Here is a 9,806-nt window from a genome sequence, read left to right on the forward strand (position 1 = left end):
GCGTACAGAAACGCCGTTTACCTTCCCACTGGAGCGGTACCTATTTATCTACTTGCACTTTGACGTGCTTTCGAACTGCTAGGTTGGCAGGAGCAGGGACCGAGCAATGGGAGCTCACACCGTCGCGGGGATTCGAACCACCGACCTTGTGATCGGCAAGTGCTAGGCTCTGTGGGTTAGCCCACAGCGCCACCCACATCCCGCAAAAGTGCATATGCAAGGCAAAATTATCACTGCTATCCCCCCAATGCATCCCAAACAAGGGAGACAGCTACAATGTCTGACAATAGTAAATTTCCCTCCCACTGAAGATTCTTGTTTAGATATTGTAGAAAAGGATGGAAGAGTACAATAACACTTGAGATCAAGCTTTCTGGTGTGAACAGGCAGGCAGGGTGTTGGAAACAATAATTCATCCATTTCCTCCTCTCCTCCTTTTAGAATGCAGTTTTCATGGACGATTGTGTATTGGCCATGAATGCTGCCAAATCCAAATACCATTGCCATCTCTCACATAGTGCAGAATATCAATGGTCAGTTTCCAGTTCCAAATAACACTGGGTGCCAACCCCCCCGCTCCAAAATTAACCCAAGAGTTAAGAAATATATGGCTAATATCTAGATGATAATATTGAGCATCGACATTTCAAGAAGAATTTTCTGAGAGCAAATTTGTTTGAGCTCCATGAGTGGCCTCTTCACTCAAGTGTGTTCCTATTTTTCGTGGTGTTCAGCTTTGCTTTTATAAATGCTTTTACGCTTTATCTGGCAAGATCTTACCACAAGTATGAATCATACTATTGCTGCGAGATGTAGCTTGACTCATGGGAGGCATCAAGGCAAGTTACATTTGCACTGGTTTTCCAGCTAATGAAACGGTCCTCAAAAGAATGCCACAGCATACTTTGTAGGAAATGTTTCAACAACAAAATTAATATGGAATTCATATCACCACCCGCCCCAGCTAACCCCTTTGGAGTCCTGTGCCACATATACAAGATCGTAGCTTAGTACTCTGTAATCCAAAATAAACTATATGTGGGAGACATGCGAATTTCACAACATTTTCGTTCCTGTGGCCTCTTGTGTCATAAAAATAAGTGAGCAGGGAATATAAGCTTTCGTTATAAGTTTTTCAAAAATACTCTAAACGCCAGCATTTTTTGATCAACACTAGCACACTTCACAGCAGGAGACACTAATGGCATCAGTTCTCAAACAAAGCTTGAGAAAACTGCTATACATTCTCCTTTGTATGCGCTGTGGGATCACATTCACCCAGTGCTATACCAGCTGCACTGACTCCCAGTGGAGTACAGGATCAGGTTTAAGGTGCTGGTTTTAACCTTTAAACCCTATATGGCTTAGGACCCTCGTACCTACGGGACCGCCTCTCCTGGTATGTCCCACGGAGGACCTTACGGTCATCAAACAAAAACATCTTGGAGGTCCCGGGCCACAGGGAGGTTAGGCTGGCCTCAACCAGAGCCAGGGCTTTTTTGGCTGTGGCTCCGATCTGGTGGAATGCTTTGTCACAAGAGACTAGGGCCCTGCAGGGCTTGACATCTTTCCGCAGGGCCTGCAAGACAGAGCTGTTCCACCGGGCCTTTGGCCAGGGCACAGCCTGACCCCCTCCTTTGGTAATCCTCACAGAACCCAGTGGTGGCCATTAATTTGATTTGAATTTAATTTGAAGAATGAATTGATTTTAGAATGCTGTATTATTTTACTGTTGTTAGCCGCTCTGAGCCCAGCTTCAGCTGGGAAGGGCGGGATATAAATACATTTTTATTATTATTATTGTTTATTAAGATGGTGGAATAATAATGGAGAAGTCTGGGAAGAACTCATGCAAGAGCATAAGAATATAAGAGAAGCCAACTGCATCAAGCCAACTAGTCCAGCTTCCTGTTCTCACAGTGACCCAACCAGATACGTTCCCAAAAGATACCCCCAAAGCGCTCTCCCCTCCTGTGGTTTCCAGCAACTGGTATTCAGAAGCATAAAGCCTCCACAGCTGGTAGAGGCAGTGGCCACTGATAGCCTTTTTCTCCATGGATTTGTCCAACCATCTTTTAAAGCCATCTATGTAATATGTTGTTATTGTCCATTGAGTTTTCTTGGCAGGGATATTGGAGTGGATTGCTGGTTCCTTCTCCAGGTTTTAAAGCTATGGTTTTCCCAGTAGTGATGTATGGAACTGAGAGCTGGACCACAAAGAAGGCTGATCGCCGGAGAATTGATGCTTTTGAATTATGGTACTGGAGGAGACTCTTGAGAGTCCCATGGACTGCAAGAAGATCAAACCTCTCCATTCTGAAGGAAATCAGCCCTGAGTGCTCATTGGAAGGACAGATCCTGAAGCTGAAGCTCTAATACTTTGGCCACCTCATGAGAAGAGAAGACTCCCTGGAAAAGACCCTGATGTTGGGAAAGATGGAGGGCACAAGGAGAAGGGGACGACAGAGGATGAAATGGTTGGACAGTGTTATAGAAGTAACCAACATGAGTTTGACCAAACTGCGGGAGGCAGTGGAAGACAGGAGTGCCTGGCGTGCTCTGGTCCATGGGTTCACGAAGAGTCAGACATGACTAAATGACTAAACAACAACAATGTAATATGTAGCCTCTCAGACCTTTGAGATGGGTTGTTTGTTATTAGTCTCATCTCTCCACTTCATAACATGGCCCTTTGAACCCTGATCTCCCAGGTTCTAGTTCGACACTCTGACCACTACACCACATTGGCTTCCTAGAGTACTTCTGCTATGAGGCAGCTATATGAATTAAGTAGCTTGATAGAAAGGGGGGAAGCAAAATGACACTTAGAGAAGGATCTGAAATATTTTCCTTGAAGCTTGAATTTGTCTTAAGCTGGATTGTTTTATATGATGTTTTAATGTGTTGTAAACAGCTCTGAGATTTTTTTCTTTAAAACATAAAGTCGTCTAGAAATGATGATGATGATGATGATGATGATGATGATGATGATGATAATAATAATAATAATAATAATAATAATAATAATAATAATAATAGCTGTTGATCTGTAAGGCAGAAGACCGTGAGAGATTGCCGGATCTCCTTCACTCCGTCACTGTGTAAGGACCCCTGAACGCTTAAGTCCTGTCAAAGGTGACCATGGGGTTGCGGCGCTCATCTTGCTTTCAGGCTGAGGGAGCCGGCATTTGTCAACAGATAGCTTTCTGGGTTATGTGGCCAGCGTGACTAAACCGCTTCTGGTGCAACGGGACACCGTGACGGAAACCAGAGCAGCACATGGAAATGCTGTTTTCCTTCCCACCACCTATTTATCTACTTGTACTGGCATGCTTTCGAACTGCTAGGTTGGCAGGAGCTGGGACTGAGCAACGGGAGCTCACTCCGTCACGGGGATTAGAACCGCCAACCTTCTGATCGGCAAGCCCAAGAGGCTCAGTGGTTTAGACCACAGCGCCACCCGTGTCCCTTCCGCTTCACTGTGTAGAGAGGCTGGGCAGGCATTTTGGTATGCAGGGATATACCCAGTGGTTTTCTTTCTGGGGACGACGCAGGGGTACACATATCCCTCAACATTTTGTGAATCTAAGTTTGGCCTCATTGAGGGGCAGTATTTCAATATGAGTAGGAAAATGAGAGTACCCCCTAAACATTTTTTGTTTTAGAAAAAAAGCACTGGATAGACCACAGCTGCATATTTTTGCATTGAGCAGGGGGGTTGGACTACATGCCCTCCAAGATATATATCCAGAGAGAGTGCGCACATCAAACAGTTCTGACAAGTTCTGGAAACTGGTAGGATTCAGTTTGATCACTAAAACCACATGTTTATTACAACAACTAACAAAACAGAACATTTTAATTATTTTAGTAAAACGTTTTGGCTTTCTTCTGCATCCGTTGTGCCTATGAAAATGATGCTGTTTCCAAGGGGACAGAGAGCTTTGAGGATGGAGTGCTCAGAAAACTTTCATCCGCTGAAGCTTGGTGATGCTGCTACTATCCTCTAGGATAATAGTCCATGTGTCTACCCAGAAGTTCTCCCAGTTTGCAACCCTTGCTGGATCTTTTGGTACCTCTGCAGCAATGATTGATGAGTCTGGCAGACTGTGGTTCTCAGAAATAAAGTGTTTAGGAACAGGTTGCTCCACTTTTCTATTTTTTTGTCAAAAGCGGTGATTTGTGTTTTCTAAAGAATGTGTGTCAAATCCATATCTTTCTATGGTACCAGGCTGAACAAAGCCTGTAAGATCAGGTCTTGGCCAGGACTATTGATGGAGTTTTTTTTTCTTACAGAGCAGGATTTTTAGTTATTTACTTCTGAATTTTGTTTATGTAATGGCTTTCCTTAAAAAACCCAACACACACACACAGAAGAAGAAAGGATTATACAATTTGTTTTCATCATTGTTTCCTTTTGATGCAAAGCCATGCTCTTTGGAACTCCACCTCCCTCAATGAGTACAAAAGTTCGTGCTTCCATGGCCAAATCCCCAATGAAAAGTTACAGCTTAGCATTGCTTTTTTTTCATATAAAGTCAAATGCTTTGTGATCAACTGGGCAGTCCTCGTGGAAGTGGCCTCCTGAGAATTTTCCTGGAGGTTGGGGGACATTGTAGAAAGATTTCAGCCATCTGTATGGCTGAGTGAATTTTGCAAGAGAGGATAGTACAATTTCCACTCACAAAACATTCATTATTATTGGGCTGAGGGGCGGGCAGCGGCATACAGGAAACCCTGTATCGGGGAATTTTTAATGTCTAATGTATTACAATTTTGTATGTGCTGTAAGTTGCTCAGAGTGGCTGGGGAAAATTCATATTTATTATTATTAAGAACCCTGGGCAGCAGCTCCTAATCAAAGTGGACACAATTGGGCTAAATTACACTTTGCATCTTCTCTACCAGTATATATTTATAAACATATTTCCTGTCAAAGTACTCAAAGGGACATAGGATGCTACTTTATGCTGAGTCAGATCCTTGGTCCATTGAGCTCAGTAATGTCTACACTGACTGGCAGCAATCCTGCAGGGCTTCAGGTAGGGAGTCTTTCTGCAGTCCTACTTGGAGCTGCACGTGATTGGATCTGGGACTGTCTGCAGATGCTCTGTCACTGCTCTGCCAACTTTATCCAGATGCTTTATTACTAATTTCTCTATTTCCCCTTCTCAAAAGGCACCTTTTGATTTGCTATCTATCTATCTATCTATCTATCTATCTATCTATCTATCTATCTATCATCTATCTATCTATCTATCATCTATCTATCATCTATCTATCTATCATCTATCATCTATCTATCTATCTATCTATCTATCTATCTATCTATCTATCTATCTATCTATCATCTATCTATCTATCATCTATCTATCTATCTATCATCTATCATCTATCTATCTATCTATCTATCTATCTATCTATCTATCTATCTATCTATCATCTATCTATCTATCTATCATCTATCTATCTATCTATCTATCATCTATCTATCTATCTATCTATCCATCTATCTATCTATCTCTATCTATCATCTATCTATCTATCTATCTATCTATCTATCTATCTATCTATCTATCTATCATCTATCATCTATCATCTATATCTATCTATCTATCTATCTATCATCTATCTATCATCTATCTATCTATCATCTATCTATCTCTATCTATCTATCTATCTATCTATCATCTATCTCTATCTATCATCTATCATCTATCATCTATCTATCTATCTATCTATCATCTATCTATCTATCTATCTATCTATCTATCTATCTATCTATCTATCATCTATCTATCTATCATCTATCTATCTATCTATCTATCATCTATCATCTATCTATCTATCATCTATCTATCTATCTATCTATCTATCTATCTATCTATCTATCTATCATCTATGGGACATGGGCTTGCTGATCAGAAGGTCAGTGGTTCGAATCCCCGCGACGGGGTGAGCTCCCGTTGTTCAGTCCCTGCTCCTGCCAACCTAGTAGTTCGGAAGCACGTCAAAGTGCAAGTAGATAAATAGGTACTGCTCCGGCGGGAAGGTAAACAGTATTTCCGTGTGTTGCTCTGGTTTGCCAGAAGTGGCTTAGTCATGTTGGCCACATGATCCGGAAGCTGTACGCTGGCTCCCTCAGCCAATAAAGCAAGATGAGCGCCGCAACCCCAGAGTCGGCCACGACTGGACCTAATGGTCAGGGGTACCTTTACCTTTACCTTTACACTCTCTCTCTCTCTCTCTCATATCTACCTACCCATCTCTCTCTCTCTCTCTCTCTCTCTCTCTCTCTCTCTCTCTCTCATCTGTATATCTATCATATCATCTATATCTAACTATGCAATATCTATCATATCATCTATATCTAACTATGCAAGCTGAGCTGGAACGTTTGAAAAATGTAGAAGGTTGGTGGATAGCTAAGTTCCAGTCTCTGTGTTATTTGTTTATAAATTTCTACCTTTTACTCCCAAAGAAGCCCAGGCCAGCAAATGACAATATAAAATAAAATAAATTTAGAAAATTGTTAAACATAAATAGCATCTAAAAATGTTTTTAACCAGTCACATGCTGTCGCAATAATAATTTCAAGGCTACCCAGAACGGGAAGGGCATAAGAACGTGAGAAGGGCATTCTGGATCAAGCCAATGGTCCATTGAGTCCAGCATCCTCTTCTCAGCTGTGGCCAACCAAATGTCTCTGGGACGTCCACACGCAGGATTTGAGTGCAAGAGCACTCTCTCTTCTTGTGGTTTCCAGCAACTGGCATTCAGAAGCCTTGCTGCCTCCAGTTGTGGAACCAAATCATAGCCATCAGGGTTAGAAGCCATTGACAGCCCTCTCCTCCATGACTTTGTCCAATCCATTTTTGAAGCCATCCAAACTGGTGGCCATTGCTGCTTCCTGGTGGAGTGAGTTCCACGCGCTGCATGGAAAAGGGCATTATTTTAACTGCTTCATTCAGCTTCCTTGGGTAATCACCTTCTCTTAGCCCCTGCAACATCAGTGGCATGTTTGGTGGTGACCCAATTATTGTGGAATCCCCCCTCCAGAGAGGTTAGATGGGCTTTCTCCTAGCTATTTCCCCCACCAGCAGGCTATTTAGGCTTTCAAAAACTAGGTGCAAACATTGCTGACCACTAGGCTGTTAACAGGGCAATCAGTATTTCAATGTTGGTTTTAGATACCACTCACATTCTGTAACCAATAAAGTTGTGGCCTTTTTTAGCCCATTAACCTAAAATGCTGGTCTCCATGTGTCTTTATTTCAACAAATGGGGAGGGTTGGGGGCCATGCAACAATTGTTTTGAACTAGTTTGCATCTTAAAGGTAAAGGTACCCCTGCCCGTACGGGCCAGTTTTGACAGACTCTAGGGTTGTGCACTCATCTCACTCTAGAGGCCGGGAGCCAGCGCTGTCTGCAGACACTTCCGGGTCACGTGGCCAGCGTGACAAAGCTGCATCTGGCGAGCCAGAGCCACACACGGAAACGCCGTTTACCTTCCCGCTGGTAAGCGGTCCCTATTTATCTACTTGCACCCAGGGGTGCTTTCGAACTGCTAGGTTGGCAGGCGCTGGGACCGAACAACAGGAGCGCACCCCGCCGTGGGGATTTCGAACCGCCGACCTTTTGATCGGCAAGCCCTAGGCGCTGAGGTTTTATCCACAGCGCCACCCGCGTCCCTTGCATCTTATTACTTTGCATTTTATTATGATGTTTTTAAAATGCTACAACTCTCCCTTTGAATCCCATTTTAGCAGAAAGGCGGGATATAGATAATGTTCAATCAATCAATCAATCAATCAATCAATCGTAAAACTCGTAAGAAGTTGCTTCAGAAGTAACTGAATCATTTCAAATCCCGGTGGTGGCAGTTTAAAAGGATGATTACCTCTTTCTTTCACCAAAACTCCAGTAGATTAAGGATTATGTGGCTGCTACTTCCCCCTTTGAATTGTGGCAGTTGCTATGCTGTCAACTAGGAAAACAGCAGCAATTTACTTTGAAGCTAATCTTTTTCACCGTATGTCAGTTCCCATTGGCAGTTAGCATCCAGTGGTGCTTGTTGTTGTTTAATAGAAAAAACAACCCATACACACAAAAGGGTCATTCTTAAGGATTAGGCCCATGTCAACAATGTAATTATAATAAATAGTAGCCATTAAAGGATATCAAGAGTCTTTTTATTTGCAGTAAAACCTTCCTAGCCGCTAGCCTTGTTCGTTCAGTTGGCGATTCTGTTTTTCTTTCAAGGAGCTAGGCATCTTGATACATTTTAATGTAATGAATCAGTATTTATACAAAGTGGTATAGGTTTGTAGGACACTGGAAAAAAATCAGGAACATGAAAAAAATTATTCCTACGCTGAGTGTAGTCCTGACTTCCTCTCTGACACATCACTATGGCGTGGTATAACAGAGTAGCACACAGAAAAGAAATGTTTCCTATAAGATGACCCACAGCGTCCCTTCCAACTCTATTATTCTATTATTCTTATTCAGTCATCACAGCCATGAGCTGACTTTCCAATGCCATAAAAAAACCTCTCATTGGCTTTACATAAAAATAATAATAGGGAAGGAATGAGTCACGGGCTTCAGAGAATAAAGACATCGAGGAAACGAAAAGAAGGTTTCAAACTGGTCCCTGTGGCTGGATTTCAGTGGGGACAACATCAATGTAGCACCAGCAATTCATATTGGCAATAAGGCACTTGTTCACTGATGAAAAATCCTGCCTCAAAGACTCTTGCTGGTTGGAAGAAAGCCATTGTTCAGATCTCAGGGCAAGAGTTCACTGTTGATCTGGAGTAAAGTTCCATGTGACTAGGAGGTAGCCTGGCAATACTACAAGTCACTATGACTCATTCTATGCATCGTTGTGATGAATTTGTTGCTGTTGTTTGCTTTATATGCTGACACGCTTGGTATTATAGCGATTGCAATGTTTGCAGGGTTTTTTTTTAATGCTACCATGGTCATTGTGAGCAGCTTCGAGTTCAACATTTGCTACTGGAAAAGCGGAACACAAATATAAAGACAGCAAATTGACAGCTCAACTCTCTACGTTAACAAAGATCGTATCCAATTCCGTTGCTCTGCTTCAGCTCCACCCATATCAGGTCCACCCAGATTCCAAGAGCAATGTTCTGATGAGCAAGTCTGGAAGGATGCAGTAGCTGAAGAGCTGCATGAAATGTGGTCGGGGGCTGTGCGTGTTTTGGTGCAGAAGCCCACATTCCCCTTGCTACTTCTCATTGCCTGCTAAATGTGGGCATCCAGAAACAACAGGGCTTCTCAATATTCAACAGATTTTCCTTTCTGTAAAGTTCAGAGTCAAAACCAAGGAGAGGTAAAGACATTTGAGCAGGCCAAGAGATACTCCACCTGATAGGATTTTTAAAGTTCTTGAGTGATGGACCTGTGGGGAAAGCCTGGAGCTATTTGCTTCCTTCCACATTTGCAAAATCACTCTTTCTTTCTTTCTTTCTTTCTTTCTTTCTTTCTTTCTTTCTTTCTTTCTTGAGTGTTATGGGTAAACTGGTTAATTGGGGTCATCTCTGCTCCATGCCTGATCTGAATTCCTTCTGCCTTGAGGGGCTTGTTTGTTATTTTGCAGTTAAAATAAAATCCATTTGGAACACATTGTCTGTCTCCAATAGGGGTAGACAAATATTTTGAGAGGGCAAATGCCAATTTTTCTCGGCTACATTTTTTAGTCCAACACCACTTGCTGAGGCACTGAGGAAACTTTGCACTGATGAGCTTTTTCTGTCGGCTTCCTTCTTGGTTGCTGA

This window comes from Podarcis muralis, chromosome 1, assembly GCF_964188315.1.
Source record: "Podarcis muralis chromosome 1, rPodMur119.hap1.1, whole genome shotgun sequence".
NCBI lineage: Eukaryota > Metazoa > Chordata > Lepidosauria > Squamata > Lacertidae > Podarcis > Podarcis muralis.